At 44.7% G+C, this 25,128-nt stretch overlaps 2 pseudogenes; both read right to left on the bottom strand.

Moving 5' to 3' along the window:
* Positions 1 to 351: 351 nt before the first annotated feature.
* LOC119354841 lies at positions 352 to 7,506 on the bottom strand (annotated as a pseudogene).
* A 4,140-nt stretch (positions 7,507 to 11,646) lies between these two features.
* LOC119354835 lies at positions 11,647 to 22,885 on the bottom strand (annotated as a pseudogene).
* Positions 22,886 to 25,128: the final 2,243 nt, after the last annotated feature.

The following is a 25,128-nucleotide window of genomic DNA, read 5'->3' as shown; positions in this document are numbered from 1 at the left end:
ACAAAAACCCCAGCCACAGAAATGCTGACGCGTGGATGCCTATTCGTCCCGGTTGGTGGCACCAACCGGGACCAAAGGGTCTCCTGCCTGGGCTCCGCGCACAGGCCACGTGGAGGCTCATATGTCCCAGTTCTGGATTGAACCGGGATTAAAGGGACAGCGCATTAGTACCGACCCTTTAGTCCCGGTTCCAGAACCAGGACAAAAGGCCCTTACGAACCGGGACAACAGGCCCTTTTTCTACCAGTGACCACATATAAACTGGATATGTTTACATTTGTCCTCAAGCAACATGTGTAAATATCTCGTCAGTAAAATCTGTACCAGATTGGCTACCAAACATGGGAATCATCAACATGCAATTGGACCTGTTGACATTGCAAGCACCCTCTTAACATTATGTTCCGGCTGAAATGCAGTGTTGTTCTGGTCTATATCAATAGACTGATTATCAAAGTAACCATCATAAGTCAAGTTCAGGTTGTCACCACCACGGCTACTATACGCGTCATCATTTGCATCCTCAAGAGTGCGGCCCTCCTCAAGATCGATGCATTCTTGCAGCTGCACCACTACACCGGTCATGGTGGGTCGCTGTGTCGATGCATATTCAGTGCACTTTAGCGCGATTTCCACCACCTTCCACACGCTGTTGACATCATAAATGCCATACATACGTGCATCAACCACACTTTCAATGTTGCCTTGCGACATGTGTTGCCGCACCCATTGGATGATGCTGATAGGTGCAACTTCCCGTAGAATAGCCGGCTTGCCTGTAACTATCTCCAAAAGAACGACGCCAAAGCTATAGACATTACTCTTGGCCGTCGCCTGCATCGTTGCCTGGTCCTCAGGATCGACATACCCGGGTGTGCCAACGAGTGTGGTAGTGGACACATGTTTATTGTCAAGGCCTTGGACAAGCCGAAGTCAGCAATCCTAGCCTCCATCTTCGCATTTAAGAGGATATTGGTGGCTTTCACATCCCTGTGAACCAGAGGCGGGTTGCACCCCTTATGGAAATACTCTATCCCTGCAGATTCCCATACCAGCCGGTGCTCATGTTTCTAGAAACATTAGACATTCAATAACAACAGACTATATCGAAGTGCGTACCTTGTGCAGATTCAAGTGCGATTCGGAGTCTCTGTCTCCAGGACAAACATTGTCCTTTGAGTTTGCTTCCTACAAATAGTTTGACATTTTTTCCATTTAAAATGCTTAACAGACACTTGAAAATGAAGTTATACTCATATACAAATTACATACCTTCAATATGGTCATGGAGGGTTCCTTCTGACATGTACCCATAAACAAGTGCCAAATACTCCCCATCCTTGCAGAAACCAATCATGGTGACAAGATTTTTGTGATGAATCCGTGTCAAAATCCGAGCCTGGAAAAATGTCATAACTTATTAAATTTCACTCCAAAAGTCCTTCACTCAATACTGACAATGAAGTCATGAACCATGAATTGCAGTCAAACATTTTTTTACCTCTGCAAGGAACTCCTTGACACCTTGACTAGAAGAATGAGATCGTAGCTTCACCGCCACCTGAGTGCCATCCTCTAGAAAACCGTCGTAGACGTACCCCAACCCTCGCCGTCCGAGTACTCGCTCGAAGTTGTTCGTTATCATCTTGAGCTCCTCGTAAGTGAACCGGCGGCTCTCAAGTTGCAGCGAACTGTCCCCATAGAGATCATCTCCCGATGCGCAGCTGGTCATCATCTCGTTCCGTGGCCTCACGGAGTTGTTCATTGATCCTTCACAGGTGACAAATAGCACAACCAGAATTAGTAGTGATCACTGATTGGTAAAATGGTCAGACAGTTGTTGTGCTCTTGCCAATGCCTCACCTTGGCCTTTTCGTCTTACAAAGCAAAAGAGTACTACCACTACTATGACCACCATTAGAACTGTAGGGATGGCAATGTAGATTGCTAACTTGCTCTTCTCTTTAGCTTTTTTAGTTGGCGGCTGACATGAATTGCCATTAGTGCAAATGTCTCGATTGTTGCCATATCTAGCAGAAGATGAAACGAAAATGGTTAATTAAATTTATGAACTTTATATCAAAGTATAGAATGGGAACTAAAATGGAAAAAAATACCTTAGATCGAATGAGCCATCTTGGACCCTTACGACTAGTCCAGAGGGGATTGATCCATTGAGCTGGTTGCCTGACAAATCTCTGTTAAAAAAAATACTAGAACTATTGCATGACTCGAAGTAATTCATGGGAATGTTTATACTTTGAAAAAAGTTGCCTGACTTACAAAACTTTCAATGAAGTTAATTGCGAAAGAACATCCGGAATTGAGCCTACCAAGTTCTTGTTTGATAGATTCCTGCAAGACATGAAACATTTCCTTATCATTGTTGTTGTATAAAACTTCAACGGTTGTTAAAATATATTTATAACTCAAGACATACAAGTATTGGACGACTTTGAGGTTGGCAAAAGATGATGATATATCACCGTTCAGACCTCTGGAGGACAGGTCGCTTCATAGAGCAAACATACGGTGGATTAGTTTCACTCCATAGTTGCAATTTCACATTTGAAATTTCCAATTATAATTTTCACTAACATAAGAGCCGTACAGATATGAACTACTCACACTCTTGTAATCCGTGATGGCCTAGCTGCATGTCAAGCTGTCCCACACCATGACAGTCCCCGGACTGCATGGGTCGCCCATCCAGTTTTTACCCACCTGATACTTTGCCTTGATCGCCGTGATGGCAGACACTGCAGTCAGCAGCATTCAGTTTCTCAATGGAATTCTGCCAATTCCTAGTAATTGCCTCAGTTTTTTCAGAATTTGCATACTACTCTGTGTCTTATGTTGCACTCAGGTTTAGTAGGATGTTTCTGCAGTTTTATACTGGTTAGAAGGTTATTGTTGGAGTGGAGTAACTTGAGACAGGCTGATTAAATGTTGATCTCAAGGTTTAGAAATGTGACTGTTGTTTATAAAACTCCACGCTCATAAAGTGTGTGCTTTTCGGGAAAAAATAAAAGAAAAGGTGTGTGCTTGTCCATCTACGAATTTTATGTGCCTACAACCTACAATTCCACATACCGTCCTGGGAGTTTGTGGTAAGGTTGGTGCCTTGGTGGTGGGTACAACTAAGAACAATTCGAGAGCGTTGATGATCGGTGGGAGCATCGAGTTGGCCGTGCCGTTGATGGAGATGATGTAGTAGCTCTTCCGGATGGCGAAGGTATTGTAGCTAGCGTCCCCGTACAGGTGTGGTGGCCTGACGGCATCTCGGTTCAACAAATTGCCATTGAGGTTGATGTAGAACTCGCGCACAGCGTTGCTTAGGAGGAGCTGCAACTCGGAGAAGTGCATGATGATGATGTATCCTGGGGACGGGTTGTTGGGCTGGAGCTGGGGCTCCCAGTCGAATTCTATGTTGTGCGAGGCATTCCGCGGCCTGATCGCGGTCTGCATCACCGCCGTCGGCGCCTCGAAGGGGCTGTCGGCTTCATACTTCACCTTCCTCGTCGTCAATAACTCGGTCCACGATGAAGAGTTGACCCAAGGAAGCCATATTCTATCGTGTGGATCATCAGGATACCTGGTCGATATTGTGTTCATGGTTAGTAATTAACTAAGATTATTGATGTGGCTAGGTCTCAGTCGACTCAGATTTAACCAAGTCTCAATCAAGTGACATTACATGCAAGAGAGATAAAGAAAAGACTGGAAAAAAATTACACGGATCTCAATGTAAGATCTCACGGATATAGTATTGATTGAGATATAGCAAGACTGTAAGGGTTTTTTTTAGAAAAAGAGGCATAAGCCCCGGCCTCTGCATCACATTGATGCACACAGCCATTTTATTAAAAATCAAAGAGGTCTAAAAGTCTTTTCAAACATTCTCAAAATATCATAAAGAAACCAATACCACACGCGGCCAAAACAAAAAAGCCACAACCGGCTAAAATAGCTTAAGCTGCCTACACACCTAATCTATTACTGAACCGCCATCCATATCAGTTGTAAGTATCCCGTGCAACCGTTTCCCATCGGTTGCACCCAATAGCCATGTGTGCCCTGTGGTCCGTATGGCTCAGCAAGGACCACGTACGGATCCATGTAGACGCTCTGAAGATGACCTGCAAAAAATTAGTAATGTGTTGTCTGTTAAAAGCCATGCCATTCCGACAATTTCATATAGCCCAAAGCAACGCACATGCTCCGACTCTGATTTGTGTTGCTGTCTGAGGTCTCACCCCGTTCAGCCAGTTATGAAAGAATTGTGATATTGAAGTTGACGGATTGACATTAAGAGCCACATGAATAGTTCTCCAGAATAACCTAGCAAGCGGGCATTTGGTAAACAAATGTTCAATTGTTTCGTTTTGATCACAAAAGCAACAACTGGAACTCCCTACCCAATTACGTTTGGCTAGGCTATCTTTGGTTAAAATGACACCTTTGTGAACAAACCACATAAACACTTTTATTTTCAACGGCACTTTAATCCTCCAAATATGGCCCGACCTTGGGATGTCTCCGGTATTGATTAAATCCGTATACATAGTTTTAATCGTGAAGACTCCTAACATCGTTAACTTCCAAACTATCGTGTCATTGGCATTCGACAGATTAATATCCATTAATCTACGCACGAGATGCAACCATGTATCCCAACGTGGACCTATAAGTGCCCGTCTAAAATGAATATTGAGCAGACTGGACTGTAACACTGAAGCAACCGAAACATCTTTCCGTTGTGCCATGTTATATAAACTTGGATACTGCAACGCTAATGGAGTGTCACCTAACCAGGTATCCTTCCAGAATCTAGTTCCTTGCCTATTCCCTACTCTAAATTCCACTTTGTTAAAGAAAGCAACTTTTGTCCTCATAAGTCCTTTACAAAACGGTGAGTCGGTGGGTTGTGTCGTTACGTGAGCCAAAGACTTCGCATATAAGTATTTGTTACGCAATAACTGCAGCCACACACCCTCTGTCTCTACCGAAAGACGATATAACCATTTGCTCAGCAAGCATCTGTTTTTTACCTCTAAATTCTCAACACCCAAGCCACCCTGGTCCTTCGGCCTACAAATTATATCCCACCTGGCAAGCCTATATTTAGCCTTGTTCTCATCCATTTGCCAAAAGAATCTGGATCGGTAAAAGTCTAATCTTTTCCGTACTCCTACTGGTACTTCAAAGAAAAAAAGGAGGAACATCGGCATGCTAGTCAGAACCGAGTTAATAAGAATTAATCTTTCTCCATAAGATAAAAGTTTGCCTTTCCAGCAACTTAGTTTCTTCTCAAACCGATCCTCAATACACTTCCATTCTTTGTTAGTTAGTTTGTGATGGTGAATTGGAATCCCTAGATATGTAAAGGGAAGCGCACCTAATTCACATCCGAACAACTGTTTATAGCTTTCTTGTTCCTCCTTGGCGCGTCCAAAGCAGAACAATTCGCTCTTATTAAAATTAATCTTAAGTCCGGATAGTTGTTCGAACAAGCAAAGCACTAACTTCATGTTTCTTGCTTTCGCAAGGTCATGTTCCATAAAAATAATTGTGTCATCCGCATACTGTAGGATGGAAACCCCACCATCCACCAAATGTGGGATTAGACCTCCTACTTGGCCTTCTTGTTTCGCCCTATTAACAAGAACGGTCAACATGTCGACAACAACATTGAACATAATTGGAGACATGGGATCACCTTGCCTTAATCCCTTAAGCGTCTGAAAGTAATGACCAATATCATCATTCACTTTAATACCAACGCTGCCTCCCTGCACAAAGGATTCAACCTGCTTTCTCCAGGTTTCATCAAATCCTTTCATGCGCAAGGCCTGTTGCAGAAAAGGCCATTTGAATTTACCATAAGCCTTTCAGAAATCCACCTTGAAAATCACTCCATCGAGTTTCTTCGAGTGGATTTTCATGAAGGGTCTCATGTAGGACAACCACCCCTTCTAGGATATGTCGCCCTGGCATGAAAGCAGTCTGCGTTGGCTGAACCACCGTATGCGCAATCTGTGTAAGATGGTTTGTGCCAACTTTCGTGAAAATTTTAAAATTCACATTGAGTAGACATATCGGTCTAAATTGCTCAATGCGGATTGCTTCCTCCTTCTTTGGCAATAAAGTGATAGTTCCAAAATTTAATTTGAAAAGTTGTAAGTGCCCATTAAAGAGATCATGAAACATAGACATCAAATCTCCTTTAATGATACCCAACACTTCTTGTAGAATTCAGCTGGAAAACCATCCGGACCAGATGCTTTATTGTTTTTCATTTGGGCAATCGCCTCATATACCTCCTTCTCAGAAAAAGGAGCTGTGAGGATCTCATTCTCGTCATTCCGAAGTTGAGGGATATCATCTACTCTTGCCTCATCCAGGCTGACAAAATTCTCAACTGGATCCCCAAACAATTGTTTATAATAGTTAGTGATGTACAGCTTTAGGTTCTCATGACCTACAATCGTACCCTCATCCTTTTCAAGCCGGATTATTTTCTTCTTCCTATGTTTTCCATTTGCAATCATATGGAAAAATTGTGTGTTGTTATCCCCTTGTACAACGCGCCGCACTTTTGCTCTAAGCGCCCACTTCATTTCTTCCTCTCTAAGAAGCTTCGTAAGGTTACTGTCATGGAAACAAAAGCGGTAATTAAGCTTGTGATCTTGGTACTATCACACACACACACACACACACACACACACACACACACAAAATGATCTTTGGCATACCTGATGCCGGTGTTTTGGTCCCCGCCAAAGTTGAACCTGGCCAACAGGACGAGCCCCTGCGCCGCGGTCACGTGCGGGTACATTGTCTTTTTGAGCGGCCTGAGGTCCAGCCCGGAGATGAAGGGCATCCCGGCGCCGGTGTTGATCATGCAGACCTGCACGTAGTCATCCGGCACCACGACAATGACCTCCACGAACTTCGCCGCGAATGGGCTGGAGATGTTCACGGTGCGCCAAAAGTTGACGCCGATGTGAAGGTCAAACATGGGCAGCCGATGAAGGCCGTCGTAGTTGCCGTACATGAACCTGGCCCGGACGAGGTACTTGAGCCCGGGTACGATCGACCGGAGCGTGTAGCAGTTCCCCGCGCCGGTTGCGAAGCTACGCAAGTTGAACCAGCTCTTGCCCATCAACGGAGTTACATACTCGGCCGAGATGTTGTGGCAGGTTCCAGCGTCGTCTGTGAAGCCACCGTTGTCCGCGGAGACGGGGAGTTTGGTGGTGTTGTCCACATAGCCCGTGCCCTGCAATCCGCAGTCTATGGTGATAAATCCTGCAGTGTACACCATGAGATGGATGGATCACGGGGTGTGTAGAATTATCCATTGCGTTGTGATCATTTGAGACAAATATGAGAATAAACTTTGAGCATGCCTGAAGGTACTGTACCTTTGCTGTCGGGCTGGGCACGAGCTTGGAATACGCCGCTGGCGGTGAGGCAGAGAAAGAGCAGCCACGGCGTGGCCGCCATTGGTCGTGGCGTTAATTGCTCTGGTGCACACGCAAGAAGCAGCTAATGGAGCATCCAACATGACAAATGTCTGTGATATGTGCAGCCTCAACTCAATCCCTTCGGATAAAAAAAATTAGACAACTTGCGCAGCCTTAATCTAAATACTAAGCCAACTCTGTTCGACTGTCACATCAAGACCCAGTACTAAAACCTTTAGCCAACGTCGGGGGTACACCAAGGAAGCGGCGAGTCGCTGTACGCCTGTACCCACCCACGAGGCCACTACAAGATCGGTTCAGAAGAAAAGAATGTGAGTTGACATGGGTTTGCAGAGATTCTTATTCTCTTTGAGGCAAGACATGGGCTAGAGAGTTGACACTGCCTTCCAACTGGTCGACGGCGACTTCCTCTTGTGTGAGGGCGCACCAAGCCACGAATTGGTCGACCACGTCCAGCAGCCCCCTCTTCTTCTTGTCACTTTTTTCTTCTCCACAGCCGCTGTGGTGGATTGGAGAAGGAACAAGATTACACTACGTTACCGACAATAAAACACAGGTGAGGTCGTCGAGTCGTGTGAAGGTATCCGTAAGTTTTTCGGTAAACGAAATAGTATGTTAATATTCGCAACATACTATTTTTTTTATATGTACACCAGCACGATATTAAAAAATAGTCAAGACTTGGAAAATGCACACGGTCAAAATGTTATATTAAAAAAGACAAAAGCAAGACCTCGAAAAGGAGGCATGTTAAAACGGACGACACGCGTGTTTGTTCAGAGGCAAGCAAGCAAACGTGAAGCACATCGTAGATGCATGTCGACGCGACATGGAACAATGGAGGATGGCAGGCGCAAAATGCATAGAGCACCCATCCGGGAATGTAACGTGAGAAGTTCCTTTATGAAACTGGTAGTATGTAGCTGAACCCTTTCGGCTACATGTACTCTTAAGCCACTGGATCACTTGATCTACTTTGTAACCTTCCCTTCCGCTAAATCAATGGAAAACCAGCAAGTGCTGGGTATTTCAAAAAAAAAAAAACGGACGACACCACATAGCAAGCGGCAACAACATCAAGCCCCACCCTTGGCAATCCAGGAACCGTGAGAGTGGTTTTTCGATAGCGGCGCGTGGAGGAAGGGAATGACACACCGCGTCGCCAACCATTGATGGTCAGATCATGGGTTTTCATCCCCAAAGACAACTCTGAGTGATGTCTTCAAGGAAACAGCTTATAAACACATTCATTGCAAGGTACAAGCAACTAAAGTCAGACCTATCGATTTTCGCCCTAGAGCTCAAGACTGGGTACTTGAGAAGCACTTTCAAACTATCGTCACGCTTAGTTGTCACTTACACTAGCCGACCTCAAGCCCATGGCATATGCATATGAAGACAAATACTTGCATGGATGGTCCGGACATGGCCATTCTCATGCAGTCGATGACCATGACAACAAAAGGTTGAAAACATGACATGGACCATCAATCCAGCCAAAAGAGACACAATAGGCGTTGCCAAAATCCCATGGAGGGACTCTCGAGCAGCATCGCTCATCCTCCCAAGCGGCGTGTGGTTGTGGATCTAGACCGTTACCGCGATAGCCATTACCACCTTCGATTAAAAAATCGCCACACACACACACAGAGATGCAACGCTGCCCTTTATCACAATGTGGTGTGCGAACCAAGCTACCATGCGCCAACAAATAAGCCCATGCAAGGGTCATCACTCCAGCACTATGACGACACAATCACAGGTGTCCTCATGAGTGGTGGATTAGCGGTAACAACTACCAAAAAGGCGCTCACACGCTACATCCGGATGGATCAAGTCGTACCAGCATCGACATCATGTCGGTATTGGCCACGCCATGCGAACCAGATCAGCAGACTGTGCTTAAGACTGGAACTGGCTCCACTCATGTTTCCAGAGACGACCACAACACCGGCCACCTCCGTGTGGTACCAAACTGACATCCAATTGTGCAGGTACCACACACCACCACAACACCCCATGATGGATGCCCTATCGCCGCCATCAGCCAAGTGACTTTGCTCGACGTCTGCACCAATGGTGAGGGTGTGTGGCAAGTGGAAGAGTGGGCTGAGTGGGGGCACAATCTAGTTGCCAGTTGTGTCACGGGGAAACAACGATGGGTCCAACTAGGGGTTTTCCAGAGCATGGTGCATGCCTTTCTGGTAAATGGCAACCAGCTAGAGATGAGAAGGAAACATGGAGTGGTTGGTTGATGGGAGATTTACCATGCCTTCTAACTGGTCCTCATTCTTGCTACAACCTATGGATCCATGACTTCTTTTTCTTGGGTCATTATTCATGATTAACACAATGTTAAAATGAAGAGGCTCTGTAACTTCAATCCTAAGTTACTCACTACAACATGTGTGAGGTTAACGCTGATATCTTAATGACAACCCGTTATGGTGGCTTCCACGTGTTATTTACCCTTGACGAAATGCTTCCTTGACGCGATACTTTCGGTCATGGAAGATCACCGTTCCATGATGAAATGGTGAATATTCTCATGGAACACATCTATGACAACACATGTACCATTATCTTGGTTCTGTCATAAAATCGTCATGAATGTACATGGATGACAAAAAAATGACTTACTATGACAAATGTATCATCACGGATGTGTCTTTTTTTTGTAGCGTCAGGATACTTGATTATGAATCTCTTGCTCTTGTGTTTCAAAAGATAATCTCCCCTTGCACTCAGACTCTATCAAGATTTGTCTTGTGGATTTGAAAAGTATGAATGGAAAGATAAGGGGGGAATTATGTCTCGAAGGATTGACTTGGATGTTGAGGAAGAAAGCCCTTTGAAATAAGCACAAGAAGATGGAGTTCTCTCTCAGAATGTATGATATGAGTGGAGTTTCCTTCGAGTGAATAGATGGGGTGGGTGAGGTTATTAATAGACTGGACCGGAAATTTGACCGTTGCAGCCATTTTAACATAGCTCGGAAGCTCCGAAGTGATCAGATAAATAGCTTCGATGTGTACGAAAGGTAGCAACTTTCATATTGCATGGTCAGTCTGAAAGGAAGTGATTCAGAGTCTCCAATGTCAGTGGCATACTCTCTGTAAACACTTTAGAAATTCTGACCGGATGGTTTTAGAAATTCTGAGAAGGCGACTGGATGTTTTCCAAGTGCTTCAGCAGTTCCAAAATGGAATAGTTGGCAGCTCCGAATGACTAGGCTTTTGCAATGGCTATATCTAGTGAACCACTTGCCAATTCCGACTGGAAGAGCTCAGCAACTCCGAAGTGTATGAAAGTTAGGTAGAAATAGTGGAGGAATTTTGAAGGCTTTTGAGGATTTTTGGAGTTTGATCATTAAACACTTGGAGAAAAAAAGACTCATCATGGCTTTCTCTCCCTTGTTGATAGTATCAGCATGCCTATGGACTAAATGTGATCTTCGATCACTCAAATGAAAATGAAAATGAAAAATCTTTGGCTAGACCAACACTTGCCTTCATGTAAATTTGTGGGTGTCACCTTCCATTTCCTTTTTTGCACCCGAACGAACTTTCCTAAAATGAACCTGTAGTAGGCATTAGTTCCTTGAGATATGTCAACATTAATTACCAAACTTCACCTAGGCGAGATGCACTTTCACCTGGAGTATGGGTTCCTAATAGTAGTTATGTAGCAGCATATCTCTTTCTGCTTTGATATATAGATTACATAAGATTTCCTGCATGATTGCGATTATCATGGTTGTATGGATTTTTTATGTGGTAGCATATCTCTTTCTGCTTCCATGTCTATTGATATTTGTTTTCTACTCTAATCATTCACCTATTTAGATATATTTGTCTCACTAACTAACACATTTAGAAGTGACTATCATACAATATTTTTTGTCAATTAGCAACAAACAACCAAGAATGGCATAGTTTACATGCAATAAACTTATAAACATTGATCTCAAGGTCCTATTTCAAATTAAACTAATAATTCACTCTTTATGTGTTCGGATATATCAGTACAGCATGTGCACTCACTTCACCAAAAGCAATATGTTTCAGTATCTCATCTAGATCCCTTCAAGAGAAAGAAAAAAAAACTATAGAATCTATTGTTACATTCATACGAAATTCTCAAACAATTATAGGAGTTGTCAACGTGTAGCAGGACCGGTAGGCATTGCATGCACCCTCTTGACATCGTGTTCAATTTGAAATGTAGTGCTATCACTGGACTGGTCAGCAATATACGAATTATAACTCAAGTCTGGGTTGTCACTGCCACCACTCATATAGAAGCCATTGTTCCCAGCTTTAATGGTGCAGCCTTCCTCAAGCTCAATGCATTCTTGCAGTTGAGCCACCACATCGCTCATGGTGGGTCGTTGCGGCGACACATATGCAGTGCACTTTAGTGCAATTTCCACCACTTTCCATACACTGTTGACATTGTAAATGCCACACATACGTGCATCAACCACACTTTCAATGTTGTCCTGCGCCATCCGTTGTCGTGACCAATGACTAATGCTGATGGGTGCTGCCTCCCGCACTACGGCGGGTTTCCCAGTGACCAGTTCCAGCAGCACGACGCCGAAACTGTACACGTCGCTCTTGGCTGTTAGCTGCATCGTCGCGTGGTACTCCGGGTCGACATATCCGGGTGTGCCAACGAGTGTCGTTGTGGACACGTAGTCATTGCCGCCAATGAAAGGCTTGGATAAGCCGAAGTCAGCAATCCTAGCCTCTAACCTCGCGTTCAAGAGGATGTTGGTGGCCTTTACATCCCTGTGAATTATAGGCGGATCGCACCCCTTGTGTAGATACTCCAACCCTGGAAATCACCGTACACGCTAATGCTCATGTGTTTGGAAACATAAAATATTAAACAACAACAAACTCGACACTAAAGTGCATACCTTGTGCAGATTCAAGTGCAATTCGGAGTCTTTGTCTCCACGATGAACATCCTCCATTGTGTTTGCTTCCTATAAATAGTTTTACATTTGGTCAAATTGGAAATCTCAAGAAACATTTAAATCTGAAGTTAACAGGTGAACAACGTGCGTGCCTTCAAGATGCTCATGCAGGGTTCCCTCTGACATATACTCGTAGACGAGTGCCATGTACTCCCCATCCTTGCAGTAACCAATCATGGTGACAAGATTTTTGTGATGAATCCGTGTTAAAATATGAGCCTAGGGAAACGTTCACAGCTTATAAATTTTACCCTGAAATTTCTTGGCACAATCCCTACCTTGAAACATCAAGTGCAATCAAAGAAGACATGTACCTCAGCAAGGAACTCCTTGAAACCTTGACTAGAAGAATGAGACCGTAACTTTACCGCCACCTGAGTGCCATCCTCCAGAAAACCATCATAGACGTACCCTAACCCTCCCTGGCCAAGTACTCGTTGGAAGTTGTTTGTTATCATCTTGAGCTCTTCGTATGTGAACCGGCGACTCTCAAGTTGATGCAGTGGAAAACTGTCCCTATGAGCATTGTTTCCCGACACATAGCTCGTCGTGGCTTCATTTTGTGGCTCCACGGAGTTATTCATTGATCCTTAATAGGTGACAAACAGTACAACTAGACTTAGTAGTGTGATTGGGAAAACGATTAGGCGGTGATTGTGCTCATGTCGATGCCTTACCTTGTCTCTTCCATCTTAGCGAGCACAGGAGTACTACCACTACTATCACCACTATCATGGACACAACCACAGGGACGGCAATGTAGATGGCCAGATTGCTCTTTCGTTTAGTTGCCAACCGACATGAATTGTCATTGGCGCAAAGGTCTCGATTGTTGCCATATCTAACAAATATTAAATAAATATGTGGGCTATGATGTTAGATAGAATTGGAATTAAAATGTGTGGGTGGGTGTGGGGGGTAGGGGTACCTTAGATTCAGTGAGCCGTCTTCAACTCTTTTGAGAAGTCTAGATGGGATTGCTCCATTGAGCTGGTTGTGTGACAAATCTCTGCAGAAAAGAAATACTAAGACAATTTACATGACTCAGAAGTAATTCATGGGAATGCTAAATTTTGACAAAAGTTGCCCGGCTTACAGAACTGTCAATGAAGTTAACTGCGAAAGGGCATCTGGAATTTCCTACCAAGTTATTGTTTGATAGATTCCTGTGAGATATGAAACACTTTCTTATCGTTTTTGTTGCACAAAACTAAGTGGACATTAGGACAGATCCATAACATAAGACGTACAAGTACTGGATAGCTTTGAGATCGGTGAAAGAAGATGAGATATCACCGTTCAGACCTCTCAAGGACAAGTCTCTGCAAATAGCAAATGATCGGTGGATCAGTTTCAGTTGAGGATAGTAGAAACATAACCCTCTTCTCCATTTAATATTACCAGTTATGGTTTTCACTAACATAAGATCCTAACAAATTGATATGAACTACTTCTGTTGGGGAACGTTGCAGAAAATTAAAATTTTTCCTACGGTTTCACCAAGATCCATCTATGAGTTCATCTAAGCAACGAGTCAAGGGAGAGAGTTTGCATCTACATACCACTTGTAGATCGCGTGCGGAAGCTTGCAAGGTGATGATGTAGTCGTACTCGACGTGATTCGAATCACCGATGACCAAGTGCTGAACGGACAGCACCTCCGCGTTCAACACACGTACGGGACAGGAGACGTCTCCTCCTTCTTGATCCAGCAAGGGGGAAGGAGAGGTTGAGGAAGATAGCTCCACCGGCAGCACGACGGCGTGGTGATGGTGGAGAGGCAGTACTCCGACAGGGCTTCGCCAAGCACACAACGGAGGAGGAGAGGTGTTGGGGATGAGAGGGCTGCGCCTTGGAGGGTGGTACGGCTGCCCTCCCCTCACCCCTCTATTTATAGGGGGAAGGGAGAAGGGGGCCGGCCCCCTAGAACCCATCTAGGGGGGGTGCGGCGGCCTAGGGGAGAGGGGAGAGGGTGGCTTGCCCCCCAAGCCAAGGGGGCGCCCCCTCTAGGGTTCCCCCCTCAACCCTAGGCGCATGGGCCCAAGGGAAGGGGTGCGGCCAGCCCACCAGGGGCTGGCTCCCTGCCCCACGCAGCCCATGTGGCCCCCCGGGAGGGGAGGCCCCTCCCGGTGGACCCCCGGAACCCTTCCGGTGGCCCCGGTACAATACCGGTATGACCCCGAAACTTCCCGGTGTCCGTTTGACAACTTCCCATATATAAATCTTTACCTCCGGATCCTTCCGGATCTCCTCGTGACGTCCAGGATCCCATCCGGGACTCCGAACAACATTCGGTAGTCACATACTAGTCTTCCTAATAACCCTAGCGTCACCGAACCTTAAGTGTGTAGACAATACGGGTTCGGGAGACATGCAGACATGACAGAGACGCTCTCAGTCAATAACCAACAGCGGGATCTGGATACCCATGATGGCTCCCACATGCTCCTCGATGTTGTCATCGGATGAACCACGATGTCGAGGATTCGATCAAACCCTGTATGCAATTCCCTTTGTCAATCGGTACGTTACTTGCCCGAGACTCGATCGTCGGTATCCCAATACCTTGTTCAGTCTCGTTACCGGCAAGTCACTTTACTCGTACCGTAATGCATGATCCCGTGTCCAACACCTTGGTCACATTGAGCTCATTATGATGATGCATTACCGAGTGGGCCCAGAGATACCTCTCCGTCATACGGAGTGACAAATCCCAGTCTCGATCCGTGTCAACCCAACAGATACTTTCGGAGATACCTGTAATGCACCTTTATAGTCACCCAGTTACGTTGTGACGTTTGATACACCCAAGGCACTCTTACGGTATCCGGGAGTTACACGATCTCATGGTCGAAGGAAGAGATACTTGACACTGGCAAAGCTCTAGCAAAACGAACTACACGATCTTTTATGCTATGCTTAGGATTGGGTCTTGTCCATCACATCATTCTCCTAATGATGTGATCCCGTTATCAACGACATCCAATGTCCATAGTCAGGAAACCATGACTATCTGTTGATCACAACGAGCTAGTCAACTAGAGGCTCAACAGGGACATATTGTGGTCTAAGTATTCACACGTGTATTACGATTTCCGGATAATACAGTTATAGCATGAATAAAAGACATTTATCATGAACATTGAAATATAATAATACTTTTATTATTGCCTCTAGGGCATATTTCCAACAGTCTCCCACTTGCACTAGAGTCACCAATCTAGTTACATTGTGATGAATCGAACACCCATAGAGTTCTGGTGTTGATCATGTTTTGCACGCGAGAGAGGTTTAGTCAGCGGATCTGCGACATTCAGATCCGTGTGCACTTTGCAAATCTCTATGTCTCCATCTTGAACATTTTCACGGATGGAGTTGAAACGACGCTTGATGTGCCTGGTCTTCTTGTGAAACCTGGGCTCCTTTGCGAGGGCAATAGCTCCAGTGTTGTCACAGAAGAGTTTGATCGGCCCCGACGCATTGGGTATGACTCCTAGGTCGGTGATGAACTCCTTCACCCAAATCACTTCATGCGCTGCCTCCGAGGCTGCCATGTACTCCGCTTCACACGTAGATCCCGCCACGACGCTCTGCTTGCAGCTGCACCAGCTTACTGCTCCACCATTCAACATATACACGTATCCGGTTTGTGACTTAGAGTCATCCAGATCTGAGTCGAAGCTAGCGTCGACGTAACCCTTTACGACGAGCTCTTCGTCTCTTCCATAAACGAGAAACATGTCCTTCGTCCTTTTCAGGTACTTCAGGATATTCTTGACCGCTGTCCAGTGTTCCTTGCCGGGATTACTTTGGTATCTTGCTACCAAACTTACGGCAAGGTTTACACCGGGTCTGGTACACAGCATGGCATACATAATAGATCCTATGGCTGAAGCATAGGGGATGACACTCATCTCTTCTTTATCTTTTGCCGTGGTCGGTGACTGAGCCGAGCTCAATCTCACACCTTGTAACATAGGCAAGAACCCCTTCTTGGACTGATCCATTTTGAACCTCTTCAAAATCTTATCAAGGTATGTGCTTTGTGAAAGACCTATGAGGCGTCTCGATCTATCTCTATAGATCTTGATGCCTAATATATAAGCAGCTTCTCCAAGGTCCTTCATTGAAAAACACTTATTCAAGTAGGCCTTAATGCTGTCCAGAAATTCTATATTATTTCCCATCAAGAGTATGTCATCTACATATAATATGAGAAATGCTACAGAGCTCCCACTCACTTTCTTGTAAACGCAGGCTTCTCCATAAGTCTGCATAAACCCAAACGCTTTGATCATCTCATCAAAGCGAATGTTCCAACTCCGAAATGCTTGCACCAGTCCATAAATGGATCGCTGGAGCTTGCATACTTTGTTAGCGTTCCGAGGATCTACAAAACCTTCCGGCTGCATCATATACAGTTCTTCCTTAAGATGCCCGTTAAGGAATGCCGTTTTGACGTCCATTTGCCATATCTCATAATCATAGTATGCGGCAATTGCTAACATGATTCGGACGGACTTCAGCTTCGCTACGGGAGAGAAAGTCTCGTCGTAGTCAATCCCTTGAACTTGTCGATAACCCTTAGTGACAAGTCGAGCCTTATAGATTGTAACATTACCATCCGCGTCCGTCTTCTTCTTAAAGATCCATTTGTTTTCTATCGCTCGCCGATCATCGGGCAAGTCTGTCAAAGTCCATATTTTGTTTTCATACATGGATTCTATCTCGGATTTCATGGCTTCAAGCCATTTGTTGGAATCCGGGCCCGCCATCGCTTCTTCATAGTTCGAAGGTTCATTGTTGTCTAACAACATGATTTCCAAGACAGGGTTGCCGTACCACTCTGGTGCGGAACGTGTCCTTGTGGACCTACGAAGTTCAGCAGTAACTTGATCCGAAGTACCTTGATCATCATCATTGTTTTCCTCTTCAGTTGGTGTGGGCATCACAGGAACGGTTTCCTGCGCTGCGCCACTTTCCCGCTCAAGAGGTAGTACTTCATCGAGTTCTACTTTCCTCCCACTTACTTCTTTCGAGAGAAACTCTTTTTCCAGAAAGCATCCATTCTTGGCAACAAAGATCTTGCCTTCGGATCTTAAGTAGAAGGTATACTCGACAGTTTCCTTAGGGTATCCTATGAATACGCATTTTTCCAACTTGGGTTCGAGCTTTTCAGGTTGAAGTTTCTTGACATAAGCATCGCATCCCCAAACTTTTAGAAACGACAGCTTAGGTTTCTTTCCAAACCAGAATTCATACGGTGTCGTCTCAACGGATTTAGACGATGCCCTATTTAAAGTGAATGTAGATGTCTCTAGAGCGTATCCCCAAAATGATAGCGGTAAATCGGTAAGAGACATCATAGACCGCACCATATCCAATAGGGTGCGATTACGACGTTCGGACACACCGTTTCGCTGAGGTGTTCCAGGCGGCGTGAGCTGTGAAACGATTCCACATTTCCTTAAGTGTGTACCAAATTCGTGACTTAAGTATTCTCCTCCACGATCTGATCGTAGGAATTTTATCTTTCGGTCACGTTGATTCTCTACCTCATTCTGAAATTCCTTGAACTTTTCAAAGGTCTCAGACTTGTGTTTCATTAAGTAGACATACCCATATCTACTCAAGTCATCTGTGAGAGTGAGAACATAACGATATCCTCCGCGAGCCTCAACGCTCATTGGACCGCACACATCGGTATGTATGATTTCCAACAAGTTGGTTGCTCGCTCCATTGTTCCGGAGAACGGAGTCTTGGTCATTTTGCCCAAAAGGCATGGTTCGCACGTGTCAAACGATTCATAATCAAGAGACTCTAAAAGTCCATCGGCATGGAGCTTCTTCATGCGCTTGACACCAATGTGACCAAGGCGGCAGTGCCACAAGTATGTGGGACTATCGTTATCAACTTTAAATCTTTTGGCATCTACACTGTGAACATGTGTAATATTACGCTCGAGATTCATTAAGAATAAACCATTGACCATCGGAGCATGACCATAAAACATATCTCTCATATAAATCGAACAACCATTATTCTCAGACTTAAATGAGTAGCCATCTCATATTAAACGAGATCCAGATACAATGTTCATGCTCAAACTTGGCACTAAATAACAATTATTAAGGTTCAAAACTAATCCCGTAGGTAAATGTAGAGGCAGCGTGCCGACGGCGATCACATCGACTCTGGAACCATTCCCGACGCGCATCGTCACCTCGTCCTTCGCCAGTCTCCGTTTATTCCGCAGCTCCTGCTGTGAGTTACAAATATGAGCAACGGCACTGGTATCAAATACCCAGGAGTTACTACGAGTACTGGTAAGGTACACATCAATCACATGTATATCAAATATACCTTTGGTGTTGCCGGCCTTCTTATCCGCTAAGTATTTGGGGCAGTTCCGCTTCCAGTGACCCTTCCCCTTGCAATAAAAGCACTCAGTCTCAGGCTTGGGTCCATTCTTTGACTTCTTCCCGGTAACTGGCTTACCAGGCGCGGCAACATCTTTGCCGTCCTTCTTGAAGTTCTTCTTACCCTTGCCCTTCTTGAACTTAGTGGTCTTATTGACCATCAACACTTGATGTTCTTTCTTGATTTCAGCCTCTGCTGACTTCAGCATCGAGAACACTTCAGGAATGATCTTTTCCATCCCCTGCATGTTGTAGTTCATCACAAAGCTCTTGTAGCTTGGTGGGAGCGACTGGAGGATTCTGTCAATGACCGCCTCATCTGGGAGGTTAATGTTCAGCTGGGTCATACGGTTGTGCAACCCAGACATCTTCAGGATGTGCTCACTGACAGAACTGTTTTCCTCCATCTTACAACTGTAGAACTTGTCGGAGACATCATATCTCTCGACCCGGGCATGAGCTTGAAAAACTAGTTTCAGCTCTTCGAACATCTCATATGCTCCGTGGTGCTCAAAACGCTTTTGGAGCCCCGGTTCTAAGCTGTAAAGCATGCCGCACTGAACGAGGGAGTAATCATTAGCACGAGACTGCCAAGCATTCATAATGTCTTGGTTCTCTGGGACGGGAGCGTCACCTAGCGGTCCTTCTAGGACATATTGTTTCCTGGCAGCTATGAGGATGATCCTCAGGTTCCGGACCCAGTCCGTATAGTTGCTGCCATCATCTTTCAACTTGGTTTTCTCTAGGAACGCGTTGAAGTTCATGTTGACATTAGCGTTGGCCATTGATCTACAAGACATATTTGCAAAGGTTTTAGACTAAGTTCATGATAATAAAGTTCTAATCAAATTATGAACTCCCACTTAGATTAGACATCCCTCTAGTCATCTAAGTGTTACACGATCCGAGTCGACTAGCCCGTGTCCGATCATCACGTGAGACGGACTAGTCATCGTCGGTGAACATTCTCATGTTGATCGTATCTTCCATACGACTCGTGTTCGACCTTTCGGTCTCCGTGTTCCGAGGCCATGTCTGCACATGCTAGGCTCGTCAAGTTAACCCTAAGTGTTTTCGCTGTGTAAAACTGGCTTACACCCGTTGTATGTGAACGTAAGAATCCATCACACCCGATCATCACGTGGTGCTTAGAAGCGACGAACTGTAGCAACGGTGCACAGTTAGGGGAGAACACTTCTTGAAATTTTTGTAAGGGATCATCTTATTTACTACCGTCGTCCTAAGTAAACAAGATGCATAAACATAATAAACATCACATGCAATTATATAGTTGTGACATGATATGGCCAATATCATATAGCTCCATTGATCTTCATCTTCGGGGCTCCATGATCATCTTGTCACCGGCTTGACACCATGATCTCCATCATCATGATCTCCATCATCGTGTCTTCATGAAGTTGTCACGCCAACGACTACTTCTACTTCTATGACTAACGTTTAGCAATAAAGTAAAGTAGTTTACATGGCGTTATTCAATGACACGCAGGTCATACAAAAAATAAAGACAACTCCTATGGCTCCTGCCGGTTTTCATACTCATCGACATGCAAGTCGTGAATCCTATTACAAAGAACATGATCTCATACATCACAATTCATCATTCATCACAACTTCTGGCCATATCACATCACATGATCAATCGCTGCAAAAACAAGTTAGACGTCCTCTAATTGTTGTTGCATCTTTTACGTGGCTGCAATTGGGTTCTAGCAAGAACGTTTTCTTACCTACGAATCACCACAACGTGATTTTGTCAACTTCTATTTACCCTTCATAAGGGCCCTGTTCATCGATTCCGCTCCAACTAAAGTGGGAGAGACAGACACCCGCCAGCCACCTTATGCAACTAGTGCATGTCAGTCGGTGGAACCGGTCTCACGTAAGCGTACGTGTAAGGTTGGTCCGGGCCGCTTCATCCCACAATACCGTTGAGCAAGAAAAGACTAGTAGAGGCAAGTAAGATGACAAAATCCACGCCCACAACAAAATTGTGTTCTACTCGTGCAAAGAGAACTACGCATAGACCTAGCTCTGATACCACTCTTGGGGAACGTTGCAGAAAATTAAAATTTTTCCTACGGTTTCACCAAGATCCATCTATGAGTTCATCTAAGCAACGAGTCAAGGGAGAGAGTTTGCATCTACATACCACTTGTAGATCGCGTGCGGAAGCTTGCAAGGTGATGATGTAGTCGTACTCGACGTGATTCGAATCACCGATGACCAAGTGCTGAACGGACAGCACCTCCGCGTTCAACACACGTACGGGACGGGAGACGTCTCCTCCTTCTTGATCCAGCAAGGGGGAAGGAGAGGTTGAGGAAGACAGCTCCACCGGCAGCACGACGGCGTGGTGATGGTGGAGAGGCAGTACTCCGACAGGGCTTCGCCAAGCACACAACGGAGGAGGAGAGGTGTTGGGGAGGGGAGGGCTGCGCCTTGGAGGGTGGTACGGCTGCCCTCCCCTCACCCCTCTATTTATAGGGGGAAGGGAGAAGGGGGACGGCCCCCTAGAACCCATCTAGGGGGGTGCGGCGGCCTAGGGGAGAGGGGAGAGGGTGGCTTGCCCCCCAAGCCAAGGGGGCGCCCCCTCTAGGGTTCCCCCCTCAACCCTAGGCGCATGGGCCCAAGGGAGGGGGTGCGGCCAGCCCACCAGGGGCTGGCTCCCTGCCCCACGCAGCCCATGTGCCCCCCCGGGAGGGGTGGCCCCTCCCGGTGGACCCCCGGAACCCTTCCGGTGGCCCCGGTACAATCCCGGTATGACCCCGAAACTTCCCGGTGTCCCTTTGACAACTTCCCATATATAAATCTTTACCTCCGGATCCTTCCGGATCTCCTCGTGACGTCCAGGATCCCATCCGGGACTCCGAACAACATTCGGTAGTCACATACTAGTCTTCCTAATAACCCTAGCGTCACCGAACCTTAAGTGTGTAGACCCTACGGGTTCGGGAGACATGCAGACATGACCGAGACGCTCTCAGTCAATAACCAACAGCGGGATCTGGATACCCATGATGGTTCCCACATGCTCCTCGATGTTGTCATCGGATGAACCACGATGTCGAGGATTCGATCAAACCCTGTATGCAATTCCCTTTGTCAATCGGTACGTTACTTGCCCGAGACTCGATCGTCGGTATCCCAATACCTTGTTCAGTCTCATTACCGGCAAGTCACTTTACTCGTACCGTAATGCATGATCCCGTGTCCAACACCTTGGTCACATTGAGCTCATTATGATGATGCATTACCGAGTGGGCCCAGAGATACCTCTCCGTCATACGGAGTGACAAATCCCAGTCTCGATCCGTGTCAACCCAACAGATACTTTCGGAGATACCTGTAATGCACCTTTATAGTCACCCAGTTACGTTGTGACGTTTGATACACCCAAGGCACTCTTACGGTATCCGGGAGTTACACGATCTCATGGTCGAAGGAAGAGATACTTGACACTGGCAAAGCTCTAGCAAAACGAACTACACGATCTTTTATGCTATGCTTAGGATTGGGTCTTGTCCATCACATCATTCTCCTAATGATGTGATCCCGTTATCAACGACATTCAATGTCCATAGTCAGGAAACCATGACTATCTGTTGATCACAACGAGCTAGTCAACTAGAGGCTCTCCAGGGACATATTGTGGTCTAAGTATTCACACGTGTATTACGATTTCCGGATAATACAGTTATAGCATGAATAAAAGACATTTATCATGAACATTGAAATATAATAATACTTTTATTATTGCCTCTAGGGCATATTTCCAACAACTTCCTCCATAAAGAAATATAAGAGTGTTTGGATCACTACTTTAGTGATCTAGTACTTACAAGCGTATAATCCTTGGGGGCCTTGCAGTGGCGTAGCTACATGTCAACCTGTCCCACACCATAACAGTCTCCGGACCGCACGGGTCACCAAACCAGTTTTTATGCACCTGATACTTCACCTTGATTGCCATGATCGCAGACACTGCAGTTAGTAGTTCTCAATTTTTCAATGCGCTTTTGATTTTGCTATTTGCTAATTCACAGTTGCTTCAGATATTCAGAATGTGTGTACTGCTATATAAATCTAAAATTGCACCTGTTGAGAACGTGTGCAATTTAGTGAAACATTTGTGCAATTTTATTAGTTAGCATGTTAGAAGAGATTTAAAAGAATCTCAAGCCACTTATTGTTAGGTTTAATCTTGATCTCAAGTATTTGCATGTATGAGTTTTGCATGTAGTAGAGTCTAGGGTGTAAAGTGTCCGGCGAAGCTTCAGTGTTGTGCGCGGAAAGGAGGCGAGATGCCGGGCTGCTATGCAATGTGGCGAGTACGGCGAGATGCCAAATGTGCCGTGCGACACGGCGATGTCGTGAGAAGCGGCAAGGCGCGGCAGAAGGTGGAGCGTGACATGCAACATATTGAACCGGTGAGTCATTCAGATGGGTTTGAAGCAGCCATGCATGCATGAGGTAGTTGGCATGTTGCCGAGTGATTCGGTCGTGTTGATTAGTACATGCACGTCATTAGCTGGTGGAGGTTGCACGTAGAAGAATTAGTGGAGTAGTGGCACAGGACGTGTGCATAGAAAGTGGATCAGGACGTTGGCCTATGGCCGTGTGAGTTCGAGCGTGAGTTTAGAGATTAGCTGGTAGTACGATCGTGTGTGAGTCTGTTGTACTACAAGCTATTTAAGGTGAACAAAAAAATGAGAAAGTGAGGCTGTGAGGGCTAGAGGAAATCATGTAGCATATGTGTTGTCACCGGGAGCAAAGGCAAAGCTAATTTTCTCCCAGGTGAATGTGCGTGTGCGTGTGTGTTTTCTGTCCCGGTGTGTGTCCTTGTGTTCTTGAGAGACAAAGGAGAGAAGAGAGAGTTGTGCGAGGGAGCTCGAGATAGAAGAAGGTCGGCGCTGCGAGGAGGCGGCGCCAACACTTATGAATATGTAACTCTTTTCAGTGTGTGCTTGTCCATCTATATGTATCTTTTGGGACAGGCTAGGTGTCAGTTGACTGATTTTTGTTTTCCGGTCAGTCGACTGACCAATAACGTTTTCAGTCGATTTGCTCTACTCGACCGTTCCAGTACTACCTGCTCACTTCATCATCCAACTGCTCATTTCACTTCACGCATGCATGTATTTCTTCCTTGCTGCGTCCGGATGTACGTATCGGAACATTTTTTAACGGAAACTAACTAATCTTATTCTCATGGTGGCAACTATACGTACGTAACATAATCTGATTCTCCTGTGTAATATTCAAGCGACAATCATGCACGTCCCTATTCAATCCAGCCTAAAATAAAAATAAACTTTCTAAGATATAATGAATTACGAACATTGGGACTGCCCTTTAAGAAGAAAGAACAAAAAATAAAATTTAATCACAAAATTTGTGCATAATTTACACATAAATTGCGGCTTTTCTTAATATGCAACAATAAGAATATAATAGTGAAATTTTGCAAAACATAAGTTGTATACGAAAAATGAATTAATCGCATTGGTATTACCCGTAAAAAAATACAAAAGATATTTAAAAAAATAATAATTTTGTTTCCTAAGGAAGAATGAATTAGTGCTATAGCTAGTACCCTTTAAGAATAAACAAAATAAAAAATAAATGATCAAAAAAATTGCACAAAGTTTACGCTAAAATTATGTTTTTTAATAATATGCAAGAATAAGCATATAATAAGTGAATTTCCGCAATAATTTTTTTTCAAGAAGAAATGATTAGTGGCATTGGTATTACCATTTAAGAAGAAGATGATGAAAAAATTGCATACAATTTGCACAAAAATGCCCCTTTTGTAACATGAAAAGCATATAATAGTAAATTTTTGTGAAAAAATATATTCCTGTGAAGGAATAAATTGATATTACCCATAAACAAAATCAAAATAATGAAGTTTTCTAAGAAAGAATGAAACCCTTTAAGAAAAAAGAAAATGAAAAAGAAAAAACTTTCGAAACTTACACAACAATTTGCACTTACATTGCACTTTTTGAAATATGCAAAGAATAAGCATATAATAGTGCATGTTTCTCATTCTACTATAGTTTACACATAGTGTAACTGAAATAATGTATTTCCTTTAAGAAGTCAGAAAATAAAGAAAAACTTGCGCACAACTTTGCACCGAAATTGCACTTTATCGTAATATGCAAGAATAATCATATAATCATGAAATTTTGGAAAATGTTATATAGT

Source organism: Triticum dicoccoides, chromosome 1A, assembly GCF_002162155.2.
Source record: "Triticum dicoccoides isolate Atlit2015 ecotype Zavitan chromosome 1A, WEW_v2.0, whole genome shotgun sequence".
In the NCBI taxonomy this organism is placed as follows: domain Eukaryota; kingdom Viridiplantae; phylum Streptophyta; class Magnoliopsida; order Poales; family Poaceae; genus Triticum; species Triticum dicoccoides.
The sequence above is the reverse complement of the archived record's forward strand: the minus strand, read 5'-3'. Positions and strand labels throughout refer to the sequence as shown.